Raw genomic sequence first — 22,868 nt, 5'->3', positions numbered from 1 at the left:
TTTGTAAAGAAAATCTAACATAACATAGATGTGCAAATCCAATCTATAATAATTCCACAACGTTTACAATGGTGGAAGGGGAAATGAATTGTTCTTTATCTCAAAGGCTATCTGGGGTATGCAGATACTATCGAGGAATTATTCTTGAAATCCTTACTAAAAAAAAAAAATTCCTGATGCAGCCAGATCATATAGATTTAATTCAGCAGATGATTAACTAAAGTAAGGAAACAAAAAACATCCCTCACTGGCCTGGCTACATGAATTTTAACCTCATCAGATTCCCCCATCCCCACCCCCATCTCAATTACAGCTTGGAATAAAGAACATCTAAGTGATAGACATGTTTGCTTCTCCATCAGTAAAACAAGAAAGTGAGGCAACTGTGCTTGATGTGGATGTACATGACATCCAGAGAACCAAAAAAGATTTGAAATGTGGAGTGTTTTGAAATTACCACATATACTTTTTTCAGAAACAATAATCTCTCCTGACCGTACCATGTTCCCAAGCATATTATGAAGATACTAGACCATTCAATATGAACATCTAAACTTATATTTATGCACTTCAGGGGGATGGCCTGTCTCTGAAGTCCTGGTCATGTATAACTGTCAATGACTGCAGATTTCATGTTCTATCCCAGAGTCACCATCACTCAAACCCTTTAACAAACCAGGTCCTACGGTAAGGTACCAGAATAATGCTGTTGTCTACCTTTGAAAATGTGGGGGTCTAAATATAATATGCATCATTTAAAGCTGTTCAAATTACCTGTAGCACTTAAATTAGCCTTAAAAATAAAGAATTCAGCACAACTCTTTGAAGTACTCTTTAGAATTTAAAAAAATGGGAATCTCAAAACATTGTTCTCAATCTTTTTCCTGTAACTTCCAACAGTTTAAAATTGTACCTTTCAGGTAAAATAAAAGCTTAGACCCAGAACCTGAAGAAAATCACCCTCTTCTCTTACAGGCATTAAGAAAAAAACCCAAACCAACCAAAAAAAACCAAAACCCCAAACCAAAACAAAAAACAAACCCCACAACCCATCAACCTGCATTGGTGGGCATAGAAACATTTCCATTTTTACTTTTCCCTGGATACATCTTCCAGCCTATCTATTTCAAAAGCAGGAACTATGGCAACAGAAAGTCTCTCTATATACTCAGAGAGGCACAAAGCACAGACACACAAGGGCTACAGCAGAAGAGCACGCATCTTGATTCCCGAATGAAAGGCTTAGAACCAGTGAGTGCCTAGATTCCCTTCTAGTTGACTACCCACATTTACTGCTTGGATAAAGGTCAGGATTAAAAAAATAAAATAAAAAATTAAACTTGTAAACACAATGAGAAAAAAGAAGGAAAAAATATCCTACTCTGACAAAATTTTACTTTACTGACTCAGAAGCTTCAACCAACAACCTATTTATTAACTCACCATATGTCAGTTGAGAGGCAAGTTCACAAAGCCACCACAATACAGTCCCACAATCACTCCATGAATAAAAATAGCCACTTCCCGTGCTGTGAGTTCTATGCACTTATTGCAAACCTTAAGATCATTTGAATATATTTTATATTTCACAAAAAAAAAAAAAAAGGATAGGAAAGAGTAATGGATTCTAAATCACAAGTCACCTTTTCAGCAGTCTCTGGAGTGTATCAAATGTCTCACTTTACTTGCTAGGTAGAGGGGCACTTGTAATTCAAGAAAAAGAACAACAACAAAAGAAATAAACTTGATTGGATTTGAAACAACTGTTCAACAGTTTGAGGGATTGGCATGTGAGAGATCAAAATATTTAACATGATTAACAAATTATTACTCTATTTGTGTTAGACATTTTGGGAAATCCATTAAATTTCTAAGGTATCTGGAAAATCAAACAGCTGAACAGTGTTCCAATCATAACTTCCAATTTCTGTTCTATTTGCTTTACAGATTTAAAGGATGTACTTTATCACTACCTCAGTCTCTTCCTCAGTTTTTGCAAGTAAGGCCTAGAACTAAGTCATGAATTGCTCTGTGATGCTTCTAGATATTAAATATCAATAAAATATAACAGTAAAAAAAATTAATTACTGCAAAAAATGTGGAAGTGTAGTATCAAAGAATTTTGATTACTTAAGAGTAAGAAAAGAAGGAACTTAATAGTTTCTGGTGAAAAATAATGCCTTTTAAAGAAATGCAAGTCTTTAAACATGATTCTGTACTGAACACACAAAAGTAAGTGGAGGGTTAGATCTTCAGAGAGCGAGTCTTACAGTAATAAAAAGTAATTAAGAGGAATAGTAAGTACACCCATAAACTTAAGTAATAAATATGGATAAAAATAACATGGCAACAAAAAGAATTTACTAAATGGTGTCACCCAAAATTCAGCATTCCAGTCTTCATTCAGACTTGAACGTTATTCACCTTCAACATGATTTTTGGAAGGTGAAGTTGTTAATGAGTCATCTCAGCTGAAACACCAAGCAAAAACACAGGTACAGGGGAAAAAAAAAAGCACTTCTTCATCTAGACACTTCGCCTCCACATAGTGTTTTTTCATTTTACTTCAACCTTTCTCTTATACTACTGAAGAGCCCACTATGGACTACCCATAACCCTCTTGTGAACAGGAGACCTAAGTATGTTCTTAGTACAGCACAATTCTGAATATTCAAGAAGTTTAAAATAAATTTTATTACCTAGCACCTGACAATAGTAAATGCAGTGGACACAGGTACAATGTTAACTTCAGAAGTAACTGCCAATTCACCTATGTTATAGTTTAAAAACCAGTCATCATCAGCCAGTGACTGTATGGGAAAGACAACATTCATAGCTCCCAATGCCCAAGGCGCATTTCTCACAAGGTTCAGATGACCTACATTTCCTGCTTCAATTCTCAGTTCTATGTAATAAAACGTAGCTGAATGGATAAAAGCAAAAGCATCTCTACGGGATGTAAAATAATACTTTTCCCAGCCAAAAAATACAAACACAAATTGTAAGAATAATTTTCTGAGTATATTGTAGACTAGTCACATTTTAGATACCCATTCATTAGCTACCTACAGAGACAGATCTATTTCTATAAGAGTAGAGCTTTTGAGGGTTATTCTGAATCCTATCCCACTTAGGGAAATGCATAGTTTCCTTACAGTGGAACGCATTTGTAAGTAAGTGCCACTTCTGATTTTTTTGGTGGATAAAAACAAAACCATCTTTACTGTTAACCAACAGCTCCACATTCATTTTTGCAGATTCACAGCCTAGTCTTCAAACATTCTTGCTTTAATAACAATATACCCATAGTCCAAACTATATAGAAAGCAATCACCAGGAAGGTCTAAGTATTTTTAACTGTTATTTTGCAGAAAGAGCTCATAGTATCATAATCCTGTTGAGCACAGTTGAACAGAGGTAACTTCTTTGCTTGGTAGAGATTCCAATGTAGCATGAATTAGGCTTTTATGACACCTCACTCAGAAGGTTCATAGCAGGTGATACCCTCGGATGAGCATAGTACTTGTAAGTCAGTCAGCTCTTCTGCCAAGGACAGTAATTGCCTCTTATTTTTTCAATGGCACCTCAGGAAAGGTGATCTGCTGAGATTCTCTATCTCCAGTCTTTCAGAAAATTCCCATTGCCCCCAGGGATCAGTACCCATGTTTTAACATCCCATCACAAATCACTGCCTTCCAGGTCCTCATGGAGCAGTTGACAGAACTAGAGTTTGGCAAGCTTTGGAATGAATTTCACCAATGTATTTATTTTCGCTTCAGTTAATTGGTTGCCTGTGTCATGTATGCATCTGTTAAAACACATGCAACTAAAATATGTTTCCAAGTCACTGCACACCACAAAAAAAAAAAATAAAAAAAATCAAATTATACCAAACTCATTTAAACTGTATATACACACCCTCAAACATATGAATACCTACTACAGACAACCATATAACACTGAATAATTATTTTTGATTGGTACTACTGCAGGCCATTGGATAGCATCCAGTGCATTAATGGCCTCATTCTAGTCATAGGACATAAGCAGCCCATCCAAAAAAAAAGCTAGCTCTAAATTTACAAGAAATTATCACAAGTTAATTTGCAGTAAAAAAGGGAATGTTTGAGCTGAAGAGGACAAGGCAGAGGGAAGGAAAGAAATCTCAAATGCATTTAGTCACCAAGATGAATTTGACTTTATTATGTATACAATTTTAAAAAATCTGTGTTAAAGCTATTTACAGAAGGGACAGTATCTTCAATAATCCTTGCAAGCCATTTAGAACAGGAACCACAGAGTAGTTGCATGATGGAAAAGGATTTAAAGGAACAACAGGTCTCTGACTTTATAGATTACTTTGGAGGGCAACTGAAGGATTGGTTCAAAAATGTGACTTCAGCTGGACTATTTACTATGACTACAGGCAATTGTCACTGCCAAGTAACAACAGAAATGCAGTCTTTCGGGTGCAAAAATGCTAACCTCTCATATGAGACCCCTGTCTGATATCCTGAAATCCATAATCTCCTCAAATTGCTACAATTACTGAGGTCAAAGGTACTGGAACAGCAGAGAACAATCAAAATAACAAATTTACATAGTGGGATGGGAACAAAAAGCAGAGGCAAATATGCACAACAAATGTGTTTGCACAACACCACAGCTTGTTTGGAGAGATCTGTGTAGTGCCTAGTACAGCTGCCTGACAATACAGCATTACACAGTCTTCATGCAGAGAAGTGGTGGAAAAAATTGACTCCACTACAGGCCCCCTAGGAGAGCAAGTGAACCAGATCTCCTCCAAACCACTGTTGCCACATACCTCCTCCAGCTCAGCTGGCCCTTTCAAGACCCTACACAGATGCAGTGTGCAACATCCCTTCTGCACTACACAACACTTTAACCACTAGGAGTTACGGAAACCTTGATTTGAACCTCTTCTGGAGAAGTGATGAGCTAGATCCCAGGCCTTTAAGGTAAATAAAAAAAATATTCATGGGCTTCAATGAATGATCATTCTTTATCAATATTTACCTAATTTCACTTGTAGCACTGTTTTGTGGATTAATCATTAAAATCACCCTACTACCCCTGTTAAAAGACAAACTGCTACCAACAGCACTCCTGTGACACAAATAAAATAAAAAAGACATTAGCACAAAAAGGCAAAGTTCAAATGCAACTAAAATAATAAAACAAAGCCCTCACTCCACAACCTTTCCAAACTCAGCTCTGCCACAGAGTTAGAGCCCTTTAGGCTGCTGAGTTAACTGCAACCCCAGAGCGGCAGCTCTAGGCAGAGCTCTGCCTCTGATCTCCGTGCCAGTTCCTTCTGATTGTACCCTGGTGTGATGCAGGGAGATCCCTGGGCTTTCCCTGAGGAGCAGCACTCCCTTTAAAGCATAGTATTTAAGGGCAAAAACAGGAGCAGGAAGAAAGGGCAAGTTGTAGCATTTCCCAATTAGGACTAGAGAAATGGCAAATAGAGAGACAGATTCTAATAACTTTATTCACTGATGCCCCACAGATTAATCATCCTGTCAAATTTAGGCTTTTAGATTATACCGGACCACTTTTGTTTAGTTATTTACCTGATCTTTGCAGAAAGGTTCCTTTGGATTTTTTTTTTTCATTTTTATTTTTATTTTTATTTTTATTTTTATTTTTATTTTTATTTTTATTTTTATTTTTATTTTTATTGTAAAGGGAATAGCTAAAACCTGAAACTGGAAAAATGAAAAATTCAGGGATGACAGCTGTGTAGAAAATGTGCAAGACAATGGACAGGCTTGGGGTGAGATGTTCAGATTCCAAATTGATGACTCAAGAGAGACGTGGGACCTCTAAAACTAGGGTAGTCTAACATTTTACTGAATGTTGAATACTTACTTTATTATTTTGTAAATCAATAGGACAGACCTGAGAGGTCAAGTGGGTGTAAGGAAGAGAAAAGACATATCTGGATGTGACCTAGTTACCAGCTGAGCAGTGAGGCAAACAGAGGTGGCATGATTCGATTCCACTACCTCTGATCTCGATAATTATTGTGTGCAATTAATCACCTTTACTAAACCTGCAAGCTCCCTCATATTGTGCCAGCCAGCCCACATTCCCACCTTACTGCTCCACTGCAGAAGAATTACACTATGTGCAGAGCAGCAGGAGCATATCAGTCAGCACAATCAAGTTATAACACTGAGTAGGTTAATGACAAAACTTCCTCAGCTACCAAGGGGAAGCTCAACTTCGACAAATCTTCTCATTAAAATCAGGACTTTTAGCCAAAATGAAGATGTCAGCTTATTCCAGTATTATAGGAAGACTGATAAAAGAACATGCTTTATTTTTTCCAAAGATGCCAATATGCTCTACTTTTAAAGCCAAGTTCTTTGGTTCCTGAGATCAAAATAAATATATGCACTACAGAGCTGGCAGTGCTGTTGCTTAAATTTTGAAGTCACAGAATCTCCCAAAATTCCTACCTGAGCTTAGGAATTTAGGACCTCAAATTTACGTTTGATTGCTTTATCAAGGACTCCTGCTCAACTTCAATGTTCTTGAAGTAAGACACCCCACATTCAAATCTAATTTCAAATCTAACTGGATAATAATAATAAAGATTGTTTTATGGGCAACACATGGTGTAAGGGTTGATGGATTTTGGTTCCATCTACGGTTCTGTCAAAGATTCCTTGTACAACCTTGAAGAAATCACTTAACCTCTCAGTAAAACAGGTATTACACTTGCCTACCTCAGAAATATATTCTGAGGACAACATTAAAATGTGAGAGACTGAATAGCGGTTATGAGAAATGAGGCTTATGAGAACCTAGCAAGAGTTTACAATTGTTAGTTGGCAGGAATCATCAAATTTAGCGTCCCACAAAACTGCAATTCCCTCACAAGATCTGTTAACTTTCTTGTAAGAGTGCTCTGATAATCAGCCAGCTAACGTTGGCATCTCAAGTATTGATATTTCAGTGAATGTTCATTGGAGTTAACAGAGTTTAAGTCACTCTGGTGACTGGCTGATGCAACTGAATCACCTGGGATAAAATATTTAAACTGGATATTTCAGCCAGACAATAGCTTCTTTCCTCTCTCAACTGTCTAAATTCCGAAAGGGAGCAGTGCAGCAGCCAGTCAAATGCACAGCTAGATACTAACACAGCAAGAGCCTGGAGACAAACTTTCATTTCTTTCTCAGCTTAAACAGGACAGAGACAAGCATGACAAAGCTCAAGAAAAGCACAGAGGAGAAACTTTGTGAACTAAAGACTTTCTTTGTGTAACCCTCCTCCAATATCCACAAACTGAAAATGTTTCACCATCGTGAGAAGACTACCAATAAAATATCCTTCTGGTACCTGCCAGCAAATTTGATTCAAACCATGCCAGCCTTGTTGGAAGGGTTGTTGGCAAGTTGGCCACCAGAAGTATGAACGTGCTTTCTGAAGATGCTTAGCGTTGAATATGGTAGCCATGAAGACTTGCAGAAAATACTGTTATCCAGACACATGTATCAAAATTGTAACTTTAAGGATAGCATCCCTCAGAATGTTAAAAAACAAAAACACATTCAATCATAATTCAGCTTAAAAAGAGAAACATGCTATTAGATATGAATACAAAACTCCAGAATAACTCTGTGACAAGCCACTATAGACTATGAGACTGATTGCTGCCCAATTAGTGTGATTAGACTGTCCCAAAGTATTTTGTAATTCAGAAATTAATCAATGCACACAAATATATATATATATGGAAATAAAGCTTCCTAAATTTGAAAGATTGGTTAGACACAGAACAGAGATTACTTGTACACGCAGTTTTGCACTTTCTAGTAATCAAGTTGTGCATCCAACTTATGGGGGTATCCAACTTATGGGGGGCACAGCATTGCTAGCAGTGTATCTCAAACTGCTGAACACTCTCATAGGCAGGCTGTTTTGGTCATTTAGGGGAAATGTGATTTACTGTTCACTCTGAGGAAAACATCCTTATCCCTTTTACCTATATAACATTTTTCTTGCATTGGGAAATCAAGATTTCATTTCAGTATACTGTTTCAGAGAGCAGACCGTGAAGACGGCACAGTGGTTTATGTAAAGTTGGGGCCAAGATGTGTCACCTAAAGCTTAAAGGAGTCCCTGTGGTTGAATGGAAGATATTTATGTTTCATTCCTCATGAACACAGCCTCCTTCTTCCCATGGTGCCTGTAAAGGAGGCCATTCCCTGCAAGGTCTAAATGGTTCTGTAAATCATCTTTGACCATGAACAAAATCTTTATTCAAGTTGCATTATCATGTATATAGGATACAGTAGCAATCCTAACTCTGTGTCCAGTTGTGTAAAAATATATACATATTCATGTAATTTCTGCTATGAATTGATCGTAGTATTCAGTTCTGTCCCTCTCCCCACCTCATCCCCTAAAAGATGTGGCAGAGGGAAGCCTCAAAAGTTAGGGTGCTGGCAGTGACTTTACAGGCACGCTTAGTCTTAATGAAGACTCAGTGGAAAACATGGAAATAGGCATTACCAAAGAACTATTCTTTCCACATCCCACATTATCTCCCTAAACTTCAGGTGAATCTCTGAATAAGATTTTGCTTTAAGGTTAAGGTTAGCACAGCTATGGCAGTAACACTGCAATTTTTCACCTCTTAAATAGCAAAGCTATACTAGCAAAACTTTAATTAGCCGATTCCAAAACAGGAAGGGAAAAAAAAAACATTAAAAAAAAGAAGTGGTGGGGGTGGTGGAAGGCATATACCCTGGGGAATGGACTACCAGAATGGAGCCTGCTTAAGAAGGCTCTAATAAAAGAGATCTAATTTTCTCAGTGATGTAGCTTACTTCTTATCACTAGCCTAAATAAGAGTCCTATCTGCTGTTTGTCTGCTCTTTCCTCACAACCACCAGTTCCCAAACACAGAAGAAAGGAAAGGAAGAGAAGTGCGTATCAGAAGAGGAAGAGGAAAAAATAAAGGTGAGATGAAAGCTGAGAGTTACACACAAATCAAGACTTAGTTGTTACCTGCATACCCTGCTCTTGTACAGGAATGGGAAAGTGCTGAAATGCTGCCTGTTTCAGTGAACAATGTGAAAACTGGGAGCTCTTAAGCGTGACCATATTCTTCCCCCTCCCAGGGAATATCAATTCAAATGGCTATGCTACAAACACATACTATTTATTATTTTTTAGCAGTAGAAATCTGGAAACATCAAATCATAAAGATCTTCACTAACACTTCCCAAATGTAAGGGATTAAGGATAGGAAGTAACTAGATGTTTCCTTTGAGATAATGCAGGTCTTCACTAGTAAATAGCTAGGTAATGGGTTTCCTTTCACTGTCTCGACTAGAGGGTCCACTTTTAAACCTTACATTGATTGTTGCAAGTTAATTGAAATGCCCTTCTATTATGAAATTTCTCTGTTTTCTTGGGTTGTAATAACATCCAGCACACTTGGAAAGTGCTCTCCACCAGCAACATAACCCCTTTTCCCTGCTCCCTCTCTTTCATTGACTTCTATTAACTTTAAAAAATCATTCATATATAGATCGCTAAATGTAAGGCAGGGGAAATAGGAAATTATGCTTGTGCAGGAAACTGTTACAGCTGCACTCTTGCAAGCAGTTTAACACAAGTTCTTTTACTTGAGCAAGATGGGAAGTCAGCTTTCCACAGTTTCCTGAAAAGCACAGAAATACTAAACCACCACTGTTGAATAGATGGAATAAAGTCTAACTGATCCCAAAGGCAAAACAATACCAGGTTAAGGTTCAGAAGCATAATAAAGTACTCGAATTCTTTTGCATCCCTTTCCACCTCTTATCTGAAACAACCAGAAGGCAATAAAATCTTTTCTCAACACAGAAATGCAAGCTCCTCAATGAAGCAGTAGAAATGTTTCTGCTACAGAGTGGACACTTGTCATTTACATCTCAATATATTCCCTCACCTGGTTCCCCTTTGCTTTTCTTAATTTTAAACTAGATTTCACATAAGTCAACCAGAATTTATTTACCTCCCCCAAACTTTTACTTTGGTTTTAACAGCAAGAAGTAGTGCACAGGCTAGCAGGGTTGTGGCAAAGATGCTTATCAAGCCTGGAAAGCACTGTGTTCAGGGACTGCCAACTAATCAAATTTAATTTTTTCTCCTATTCAAACAATTTAATTAATTCTGATCCCCTCCACGCTTCGACATTTTCCATCTTGGTCATCTTAAGGACTAAATATAGATTTGCATCCCTGATGGTCCTGACTTCAGAGCACACCTACAAAACCCATCATTCTGTCTACATAGGAATCCCTCTCAGACATACTAGTCTGTCACACTCTAACAAACTTGAATTGTCAGCTTCTCTTACCCCCCCTTTCCTAAAGTGTAAATAGAGAGAATTCTTCCTGGATCATGAACCAGTACTGTTCCCAGGGCAGGGCGCTGTAAAGATAAACATGATAAATTTTCAATAGCCAGTAAAACGTCTGGTTTTGATAATATGGTGTTTTTCCCAGAAAATAAATGCTTAATACATCTGTTTGTTAGTTTGGATACAATCTCTAAGCAGTGGCTCAATATCTAAAAATAATTCAGGTAAAGAGGATCACAGAGATTCAATCAGTGAAATAAATTTCAGACTTCATAGCTGACAAAATGTATTTCTTCAAGATCAAAATACTTACAGAAAGTGAATAAAATAGAACGTAGAAGAATACCTGAAAATGACACCATCTAGTACCCTGTGCTAACACTGTATCTTCAAATTAACATCTCTGATGAGCAAGCAATTTTTCAACACAAATCAGAACTCTGTTGGTCGATTCTGCAGTCATGAAGTGCATTTATGCAACTCAGCTCCACCCAGACCCAAGAGAGTGTATTCACTGGAAAGGGTTTTGTTTCTTCATTGTGGTGGGTTGTAATTGCTAACTAGCATTGCTGGGCTGATGCTCTGTTTTATTCAATTCAGTTTCTATACTTACACATATGGTCCTATGAGACACTCTTTCTTACCCATTATTTTGCCTTCCTCATTTCTGTTTCCTGCTATTACCAACACACACAAGAGCTACTAATATATTTTTTAATAGGAATTGTTAGTAAATGTGATTCTACTAAATATGTTCACATCTGAAGTAACTTTTCAAACAAACTTGAGGTAGACTTTCTAGTTTGTGCTAAAGTTTAGCTCTTGACACAGACCCAGAACACAGCCTCACTAAATAAAAAGTGAACTCAGCTGGGAGATGGAAGTGTTTTGGTACGTAACATTTTTCAGGCACACTGACTCCAAATTTCATGTAAAATATAGGATGTGCAAAAAGATCACACAAGGCAGAAAAGGAGTAGAAAGGTCTCAATGAATTAAACAAAAGTCTGATAGAAAGAAGTTTCCTCAAAATAATACATTACACCACCCTAGAGTACTTCACTGTAGAACTACAGTATTGAGCTAGTGAAATTGATTGTTATTGTCCAAGCTGATTATAACATGGAAACACATAAAGGCACATTTTAAAATATGTTTTTGCTTAAGAATAGTTGTAATACAAAGATCCTCATAATATACTTAACATATAAATATGTATAAATATAGTATGTGTGTAAGTGCACAGATTGGGTTTCCTTCAGAATGGGTAAGTTTCAGGTATTGAGATAATTAGTGTCCTTCAAAACTATTCTCCTGAAAATCAACATTTATACTATGCTATGCACAAAACATCCCTTAATTGCATGCCTAAAACATGCCTACATTGCCCTAATCATCACATCATCAAAACTATTTAATATTTATAACACATCGTTCAGTGCTATTGAAGTTACATATTAATTGAATGGAAGAGCTGAGAAAAACAAACAAAAAGCTAGAAAGACAACCATAACCACGAGAGAGCCTATTTATCAAGAAAAAGCACCAGGTATTACAAGGACAGTATATCCTAAAGAATTATCAAAACTGCCAACTTCATGGTCTCTCACTACTATTTATTGAATGCGTACCATGTAGGCTATAGGTTTCTCGCGGTTCATACCTTATTTTCTATTCCTGCTCATTTATGAATATACAAGGAGCTTCATAATAGACTGAAGAGCTGTTATGTTTAGTATTGGACAGCAAGTCATATACATGAGACACCTTTCCAAGGTGTCAGAAAAGTTTACTTAGTTTTCTTTTTAACATCACTTGCAAACATTCAACACATAGAGTACTCTTAGATGACTAAGTGAAACATTACCTATCTTATCTCAACACGACCATTACCAGCCACAGACTTATCTAATGGTAAAATGCATGTGGGAATTCTGCCAGCAGCTGTACAGCTGTCAGCTACCCGAATGCACTACCTTGGTATATTTGCAAGTAAGAGAAACTATTCAGACACAAGCATGTTATAGTACTTCTTTTCTGTGTTTGAAGAGTAACGGATCTGTAATCACATAGCAGGGAACATAAGTAATATTTGTACAGAGGATTAGTCAGCACAGATGGATTGTTCAAAGCATGTTAAGAAACAAATGGAAATATAAGAGTAATACCAAAGTTTATCTGAATGTTATTTCCATCAATTTAAAGAGAGGAGAAAAATATCAATTTTAGCAGATTTCACGATCAGTCAGCAAAACAAAGAGCGAGCCATTCTAAAAATGTGCCTGGCCCTATACCCAATACATTGCAGAAATCCTAATTTTTCACAGAATCAGCCAGTCTTTCTCTAAAGCAAAGTGCCCACATATAGCTGCACAATGTAACAGCACCGCTCCTGCATGAATCTCTGTGTTTACACAGCCATTCTGAGGAGACAGTTTGGAGACATCAGAAACAGTCTAGCCAAATAAATAAGGCATTGATATGCAAGAAATATGACTAATCAGCTAAGACAAATAGGGACCACATAGGGAGGTTTTTTTCTCCTGTAGCATTGGGAAATGTGCATAAGCAATCCAGAGGATGAAATCCCTCTGCTCAAATTTTCATAAGCTAGTTCCAAGTAATAGGAAGCCTTCTTATAGATAATTCGCACATGACAAAATCACTTGCCAAAATACATTAGTTGTTGAAAACTCTCTCATGTTTTGAGTGTTTCATTTTCATTATGCAGAGTCAGCTAAATAAAATATTAAGTCTAAATCAATTTGTTAATCTACGTTCAACTGTTTGGATGTACAGGAACAGGACAGACTAAAGGACAATGGGGTGGGAGGGAATCTTTAAATAGCATTCCTTTGAGATTTAAAAATCAAAATGCATTCACCTTAGCAGAAAGCCAAGTTATAAGATTCAACAGCTGGTTTTAGAGTTCAGCATTTTAATGTTTTTCAAAATCAGTATCATCTACTTTCTGTTATTATTAAGTAGATATGAAGATGATTTTTTTTAGATACATCTGTGACTGAAGCTCCTTATGCATTTACCGTAAAGAGTTAAACCCAGTCAGAAGTAAATGTTGAACTGCCCTCCCAATTACAGAAGTGAGAACTTAGGGTCACATTAGTTTATCTGTTGCCCCCAAAACAATTTTAGTTATCATAATTATTCTCTATAATGAACACCAAATTATTTTAGACATATTTTTTCACTCTTTGTATGTTGCTTATGACTACACTTAAATGAAATTTTCTGAAGCATTAGAATCAAAGATACTAATAAACTATTAGCTGTATTTGGGTGTCATAGAAGACAAGCAAATACTACTGAAAAAAGCCCTAAGGTATGTTCTGCATCCTACATTTTTAACTTTACTCTTTCCTTCTTTATGAATTTTTCAGTAATGATTATGCACTCCACAGCTGTCATTTCCCATAGCACTTGCCTTACTTAGGGCCATTCTTTACCCCTCCATTCAGAAATGAAAAGTAAGTGTTCACCATGCACAATACCAAATATAACAGCAAGGTTCATGAGCAGCAAAGAGGCAATAATTTCATTATGTGAACTGCAAAATATCCACCAGGAAAGGGCATTTCCTGGGTTACTGCTGCTATCCTTTTCTTTCTGCATTATAGTTTTCTGACAAACCTCGATTATATTTGCAACATCTTTCTAAATAAAAATATCATTTCTAGGGGCTAATGGCATTTTGCTGCAGTAAGGACAGCTACACAGAGTGGGAGTTGCCCAGTTCTCCTAATATTTCTGATCTTAGTAACTGCATCATCACTGCAGTTCCACTGCAGGATTACCACAAGATGAAAAAGCCAGGAATTACACACTGTGTCAAACTGTCGTCAGCCTTACCATACTTCTCCAATAGGAGGAGACTGCTACTCTTTCCCATATATTAGAAGGTCCTTGAAGCAATCAAAATACTGTGGCGGTCTTTTATGCATAGCATATATAGCTGCCTTCTGAATACCCAGACTTGTGCATATTATAAACACTTAAAAGTCACCAGAAGGCTGGGAAAGTCTGTCAAAGAAGCTTAGCATCCAACTGAGACCAAAGCAATTAAAGCCCTTCTTTTTTATTAATGGTGACAGGTATAGCTGCAGTAAGACAGTGGTCAAGTTAGCAAGCATATGATAAACATAAGACACTGAGCAACATTCTGTACTGCACATTTTAGATGCCACGGGGGCAGGGGGAAAATGCCTTATGAAATTAATAAAGAAAAATCATGAGTAAGAAAATGTTTATATCATCAAGAAATTTATTCACTGAACACAGAAAGTCTCTATGTAAATAGAACCATATTCAAGCAAAGACAAAAACTTAGTACATATTTGGTTTATTTTACTGCCTGCTAGATCTGGTTGGGTTTAAAGTCTATCTCAGTACAAAAAAAAAAAATTCAAACTTGAAGCTTCAAATTATATCGTCTCTAATAAATTGATAACATCATATCTGTATTGTAGATTTATTCTCTTCCTACCCAACCAACATGCTGGCAACGCACAGTACCTTTCTTTTGTCCAGGTTTCTGAGGCAGTTGTGTTCAATTTTAACTTAAAGAGGTGAATGCTGAGCAGCACCAGCAGCTAAGTCACTAGGTATGTTTGTACTGGGACTTTCCACGCCACAACTCCTAGTCTTGTTGGCACGTTCTCTTTTTCATCAGCAAGGAGGGATTTCTGAGCAGTATTAGTGTCATCATCTGTTAAACAAAATAAAAAAAAAAAAAAAGAGATTTAGTCCAAATCAGATTTGATTAACAGCTTTGATGGTAGCAATGAAATGAAAAAAATATTTACACAGTCTAGCAAAATACAGCAGAATAAGATATCGTGCAAAATTACAAGTGTGGCATCTTTTATCTGTTAAGAACAGATACGCAGAGGCTAATTCATGGTCTTCTTTGCTAGATGATCCTCAATGAAAGCAGGATGAAAGCTGCTAAACTACTTCACAATTAGACCAGGTCAATCCAGACTGTTAATTCAGAGTAGCTAACACTAAATTTGTATTTCATTTCAACACGAGTTACTTGGGTTTGAGCTACAGGCTTAAATTGTCATGGTGGCCACTTATAAATTGTCATATACAGACTGGCCATTGCCATGGATCTTTATAAATACCAAAAATATACCAACATAAGGAAGTTATCATGTGTCCTGTTGAAAAGAGGACAAGATTGAATTTCAGAAAACCTGAATTGTGTTTTTCTGTGTATAACTCTCCTGTACAGTGAAGGTAATGATGACAATTTCCTCTCTGAAAAAAAACCAGTCAAAAAAGGTGCACAAAGCCTTGATATTGTTTCACTTCACACTTCTTGATAATATTTCAACATATTTTGATCACAAAAGAAAACAACAGAAGCATTCAAATTTTTGTTGATATGTACTACCTGTTAGTTTGGATTGATATTTCTCATGCACAGAAAAATCTATCTGCAGAAATAAAATTATCTTTATGGAGATATCTTTATGGAAGATAGCACTCAAAGCTTAATGACTAGCAGAAAGTCAAGTTCCTTAATGAGTATCATCTACCTCAGCTTTCCTAGAGTCTCTAAACACCTTTGACAGCACCTTTATTTATGCTGTGGAGCACAGAAAAGAGAGTAAAGTCTCCTCAGTAATAAATCTTCTCATAGTATGCCCTTTGTGTTAAAGTATAAGTCAGTGATTGAGTAAAAGTTATTCAGACAAGGCAAACAAATTTCAGCAATGTCAAGTGCAGACATAGCCATACTGGGGACTCCAAAGCAGAGAGCTGGCAGACACGCCACAGAATCAATCAAACTCCCTGTCTTTTGGGCAAGAGAACTAGAAGCCAGACAGGATATCCCATCTAAAGAGCACTGAAACTTGATGGATATGTCTATTACCATGTAGACGGTTCAAGTCTTCACAAAAAACTGTACTTCACATAAAATACATCAGGCTTGCATCCAATGGTACCAGTCCCAAAAACCTAAGTCCTAAATTATTTCCTTTGCTGGGAAGTATTGCACTCATTTCTAGTGGTTTGTTTATGGTTCCCGAGTCAATTCTGTTAGTGGCTTAAAAACTAAAACCTCAGGGAATAACTTACCAGCTTATTTGTTCAATAAAGACAGCCATCTAGGCAGTATTTAATGGAGAAGGAAAAAAAAAAAAATCTGCATACTCATTTCCTTAGGGCCAAATTCACTGCTGTGAGAGAATACTTTTGAAGAGGATGAAAGTACAGCTAGGGCCAGATCATGGCAGGAGATCAAAGTGCTGAAACAGCTTAGTCAGCACCTTTAAGTAGCACAGAAGGTTGGAAAAGAGGACTTCAATTTACTTATACAGTAACAAACCTCCTCAGGGAGAGAGGGAGGCCAATAGCCTCTATTTTTTATGACGTCAGATACCCTATCTTCATCATCCTTTTTGAGTTGCTCTGTTCATAAATATTCCAGTATTGTTATTCCATGTAAACCACCATTTTGTTGCTTTCTTCTGGCCTTCCAGAAGCAATCTGAATGCATTTGAAGAAAAGGAAAAGAGAAGGCCTTCCCATGTTAACACGTAAACATAGAAACATCTAAGAGAAAGCAAGAATTTACTTGTCAAAGACAAGTAAAGACAGCAATCAGGCCAGTAAGATGACAACAAAACAGAACAATACCCACAAAACTCAAAAGAAAAAAGAAAAAAACTCACAACTTCAAATTTATAAGTTATCCAGGTAAGTTGTCTACATTTAAAAATGTACTTAAGTTTTAGCAGATCTATTCATTCCACAATACAAATTCTTCTAAAGGAGAAGTTCTTAGATTCCAGAAAACTCGTCATTAAGATTAACAGATGTATTTAAATTCCCTATTAAATTTAGAAATAAAAAGTATCTTAATAATATTTTTGGCCAGGTGGCCTCCCTATATAAAGAGAACAGTGGTTACAAAAGCTCTGAGAGAAGGATGAAACATAGATCTAGAACCTGCAATTTCAAGTTGCAGTAATAATAGCATATATAGTAAAAATAGTATAGGAATGTGACCATATCTACTTTTTAAAGTGGATGTTTCAGTGGCATACCATACCAGTGAGATTAAAAAAGAAGAGTAATTGGCAGTAAGTTTTGCAGAAACTATGGCAAATTTGAAACATTTAATTATGCCAGTCATTAGAAGTTGTTAGGAGTGCTATTCACAACGAATTACCAGCCACCACTGGAAATCTACAACCCAATAATCCTTCAGTAATCTTCCTATAGCTTCTTAAAAGATATGGTAATACAAAAATAACTTAAAATAATTGGATACTTAATTTCTCATTTCCAGTAACGGCGAAGCTAAATCTACTTCTAATTGCAGGGCGGGAAGGATAAAAAGGGGAAGCTGTTGCTGTGGAAATGTATCTGTTAATGTACAAACAAACAAAGCATAAACCACACTTGTTCAAATTCATTCAGAACTTAAAATATACCATGCACACCAAAAACTGCTCAAAGAACCAAAACTATTAGAGAAATAATTTGACAGATGAGTTGATGTTTAATAAATTACTGATTTTGCTCAATGTAATAAAGTCACCAACATACTCATAACCTGTAGTTATGGCAGTACATGCTAAACAAAGAAAGTTGATTCAGTTATGTTCTTTATTATATAATGGCTCTCTAGGTGAAAGTTCAGTGTTATAAAAATGAAGGTTTTATTTCTGTTTACATAGCAATGACTTGCAACAATTGTTAACACTTCCCAAATAGTTAGGAAAGGCCAGAAAGTATCCAAGTTTGTTTGTTTGGGTTTTTTAATTACAAACTTAAATACATAGAATCTGTGGTGAAAATTCTGTTTCTCACACATTATTCCATGATGTCAGGCAGCATTGTATCTTGACAGCAACATAAATTTAAAGGTAAGAGAGTAAACACTGATGCCAACCTCCACACTTTCCTTTAGATTCCCAGAATAGACAAAGCACTCAGATTCTTAGAGATTTTAGCCAGATCTGTTCATATGGGACATCTTAGTCCATTTTAACTCTTAAACAGATTTGCATTACTTGTAGAAGGTTTAAAAAAAATTTACTAAGGTGGACAGATATTTTAGATTTCTTCTTGGAAAGCAGAACAGCTGAGGACAATTGCTCTGACAACTGGGGTAATGTCATGTACAGTCCATACATGCAGGGTCTGTGGAGTACGGGCCTGGGGGTAAGAATCTCAAAATAACTCCTTTTTCCACAGAAGAGAGGTACTAACCCTTCCTCCTGTCCTCCACACCTCAAACAGCAACAGGGAGGGTCCAACCCTAATATTCAGAGCAGACAAATAAGATAAACAATCACATCCTTAGCATGGGGTAACAGCAAAGTAGTTTCCATGAATATTTCAGAAGCCCTCCCTACATCCTTGTACAGCTGATCTATATTTTGAAGACTTTTTGGAAACAAGGTTTTTTGGTGTTAAAATGACTATGCATAAAACATGGAAGACGGTGACAAAAATGACCCAAAATAAAAGGCAGTTCCTTTGGGAATACAATGCTGAGCACATCTGTGAGTTCTCTGCAGTAGTTGCTAGAAATTTTGCTCAGCAAATGCTTTCTAACAGGAATGTACATTACCATTGGCTTTTTGTCAGAAGTTATTCTAATCGACAGTCGGAGGACAGAGGGAAGGGGTTCCTTCTTATTATCAAATGTTCAAGTATTAAAAAACTCCCTCTTTCCAAAAACCCATGACATTTTACTACAGTACCTTGTTTTCCAGCCTAAAGCTTTATATCCATAATATTCATTTAATTTCTAATTTGTCAGTAAGACATATATTTGCCAGGCATACAAATTAAATGCAGGAAGATTGCATCTTCCCATTCTTGCCTCTACTCTTTGATTTCTAAGAATGTGATGTCTGCTTTGGTACCAGATTCCCTGGGATTTCCAGCAGAGCAAAGAATTTATTTACACATAAATAAAAGCAGCACAGATGCAGCCCTTCATGAATGGGCCTTGACAAGTCAACAGCCAGAACATGTCAGCAACACACACTTGTATCCCACATACATCACTTGCTCTCTCTTTTACCCATTCAGTTTCCAACTAATACACCATATCACAACCAGAAAATGTGACGCCTTCTGCTGTGGCTACACCAAAAGCAGATAGAAAAAATAGTATTTAAAAGAATCACCAGAAAGCAGAGACAATTTAAGTGGAAGCCTCAATGTAAAACATTGTAAATTCATCACAGCCCAAGGCAGAAAAAGCACAGATCATGCCACAGAGGCATCCATTTTCAACACAGACTTACCAGCAAGTACTGTGATGTGACATTTATAGAACATTCTACATATCCTCAGTAACATACACTTAGCAAAATGCGCAACCACCATCTCCATCCTTTATATAGTGAACAAACCTAAAGAGGACAGCACAGAATGAATTTGGGAATCTTTCCTACTTTTACTTTTTATTTTTAATATCAACCTTGAAGTTGATCCAGCAGAAATCAAAGACAAGATAAGCAGCAAGTTCTTGCCTACAAATACTTCTTTGATGACTACTAGGAACATTGATGGACACTTTCCTGATCTGTTTTAATCTGTTGTTTTTATTGCAAAATATGTCTTTGGTGGATGAAACAGGATTTTTATATGGATACTAGAAACAATGACAGACATATGAGTACTCACTCACTTTCCTGCCTCCTCTATATTACAGCTTTCTGGTTTGGGATCCCCATAACAAATCACCCCTTGAGATTCATTTAAATTTCTGCCAGCAATGGTGGACTACCAAAAACAGGTCAACATTTGAAGTTTGTTTCTGTGTTGTTCTATATTGCCTTACTGCAGACTACTATACCACGATTCCTAAATGGAGGGCCTACAAATGGCTGGTAGGCAGTGCATCGTGCAACAGTGCTTTCATAGGAATTGATATCATTCCTGCCACCTTGTCGTTTTAATTGGATTGTCAATGCAAAGAAAAATCTTCTCATTCTTTCCCTTTTTTCTGAACTAGGAAGCAATAGGAAATCTTCAGCAGGTGTTCCACAAGAATGTGAGGGTGACTTGCTTGTACAGTCAATTTAACACCATAAAACACACTTGGAAAATAAGTTAATTACAGTATTTACTAGATTTTATGTGAAAAATACAGTGTGCAAACTGCAGGACACAGTTGCTTCTGTGTGCAAAAGTAGGCAAATCTATATTCTCTACGTTACATAGTGCTTATGTGTAATAAAGATATACAAAGACTTTCTCAGTAACTAAGATGACTGGGATGAAGTAGTAATTGGGTGGGGGAGAGTTATCCATATGACTTTATCACCTTAAAGACTACCAATAATCAACTAATAAAGTTGCAAATGACATTCTGTATTCATTAAATATCAAGCTTGTTAACGTTTTTAATAAAGATTCAATAAGCTTTCAGTGGCATGGCCAGAGACTACACAGCCTCATTCACACTAAGAACGAGTCTTTTTATACATTTAAAAAAAATAATAAAGAAAATATAAAAAAATAAAACACTCAGCATTAAATGTTTTCCCTGACTCAAATTTCCTTACTGGAGGCTGAGACTGGTGACACTTCTCAGCCTGTTTACACAAGTTTGTGGGCTCTTTTTGTTCCCAAGTCTGCCAAAGGACCCAACCTACTCTCCTCTCCGAGACCCCGTCTCTCACACCAAATTAGCAAACAGGTTCCATACAGCTAATAGGTCTTAGGCTTCTCAGACCTTACAAAAATAGACTATCCATTTACGTGTATAACATTAATGTTTATGTTACCATAGGATTTATATCAATGCAAGAGAGACAGGAATGTCAAAGTATTATACAACCATCCATACTACATCACCTACAGCGAAGGATAAAATCAGGGGGTTTAGCACTTCAGTAGGAGCAGTGTTGAGTGCATTAAGAAACTTGCTGGAATATTCTTTTCTTTATACAGTCTTAAACACCAGTGAGTTTACTCAAGAACTTTTAGGAACAAATTAATGCACTTCAACACATTTTCTATACAGTCTTTTCTGCCTGATAAACAGACCCAGGGGGAGTTTCCAGACATGCACAGGCTTCGAAAACAGTTCTGTGCAACTCTTATTCCTTGGCTTGATGCATCTTGCCCTGTCTACTTGGTGCTGCACCAGTATGGAGTTCAACCCGCACAGACTCTATGGGTTTACCCCTTGAATGGGGTAAGAATGAAGGGAGATGTTGTGCCATTGCTCTCTTTTGGCAGTAGTTTGCTTCCAGATCACTTTCAAGCTCCTGAATATAATTTTTTGTACCCTGGACTGATCCAGCAATTGAACCCATTTTGTCTTGCTTTTATACAGCTTACTAAAAGACATAGTCTGGAGCAATGAAGGTTTACAAGACTATTTTTCCTCCCTACTACCACACACAGTGTTCAGTACTGCATTATCAAAGTGACCAAGATTGCTGATGTAAGATCAGCAATTAGACGGGCCCTCAAAGGGAACCTAAGCTTACTCATGGACTAACTCTCTTCCTCACTATTTGAGATATTAGAGATTTTGCAGTTTTAAAGCCTGAACAAGCATTCTTCATACATCTGTCAGTAGTAAGGCAATTACACGTATTTGTATGTCTAAAGTCCTTCACACAATGGAAAACCAAAGATTTTGGCTTCCCAAAAGAACTCTTATTCTTCCACTGGTGCTCCTCAGGGCCTAGTATTTATTAAACTTAAGTCTAATGCAAGATTTATTAGGCTATTCAGGCCTTTTAGCTTCTCTCGCATGTGGCTTGCTTATTTATTATTTTACCCCAGCAGTTCATGCAGTATATAAATATGTATGACATTCATTTAGCACTTACATGGGTACGAGCAAATACATACGGGTGGCCCTGTACAGAAATTACTGGATTCCTAAGTCTGAACAACCTGAAGCCTGTTTCTTATATCTTAACCCTGAAAACCCCTTACACAAAGGCTAGAATATACTGATTTAGCTTAATTTACTTTGATATGATTAATTCAGAAGTAAGAAATTTTCACATCAGCATTTAGCATGAGTTTGGAAACTGCCACATGTGACTATTGCTACAAATAATAGCATTTGCTTTAAATTCCATTGTGTACTCATAAGAAATCTGTACTGTGTCGTAACAGTGATACTTCATGGTATGCATTTTATTTTTCAGAGGGTTTGACAAACTATTCACAAAACTTTTCTTGCAGTCCTTCCTTTTAAAAGCCCGATCCTTACAGGTACCAGCAGTCTTAAAATATGTTGTTCAATAAGAGAAAATTTGAAATTAGTACTTTTAAAATTCCAACCAAAATTAGAGCCAAGTGCTATGCTGAGGATCTTTGCCAGCTGGAAGCTGGTATGGTGTGAACAACTGGAAAAGTATAAGCTTCTGCTTTACAATGTTACAAAGATCTTGTAGGATCACATAGTATTTCCCTTAAACTTTTCCACTAATTTGAGACAAATCCCTGGCTTTAGGGG

The 22,868-nt window shown here is 36.7% G+C and overlaps 1 protein-coding gene across 9 annotated transcripts in view; it reads right to left on the bottom strand.

The window, feature by feature from the left end:
• Nucleotides 1-22,868, bottom strand: part of JAKMIP1 (janus kinase and microtubule interacting protein 1) — a 161,801-nt gene that overhangs the window by 93,083 nt on the left and 45,850 nt on the right. For 5 of the 9 annotated variants that reach the window (XM_075022777.1, XM_075022824.1, XM_075022850.1 and 2 more), the window contains exon 1: nucleotides 12,051-12,204. The gene's annotated coding sequence lies outside the window, so the exon portion shown is untranslated. The other 4 variants (XM_075022785.1, XM_075022795.1, XM_075022805.1 and 1 more) reach the window with 3 other exon arrangements.

The sequence above is a fragment of the Buteo buteo genome, chromosome 1, assembly GCF_964188355.1.
Source record: "Buteo buteo chromosome 1, bButBut1.hap1.1, whole genome shotgun sequence".
Classification (NCBI taxonomy): domain Eukaryota; kingdom Metazoa; phylum Chordata; class Aves; order Accipitriformes; family Accipitridae; genus Buteo; species Buteo buteo.
The sequence above is the reverse complement of the archived record's forward strand: the minus strand, read 5'-3'. Positions and strand labels throughout refer to the sequence as shown.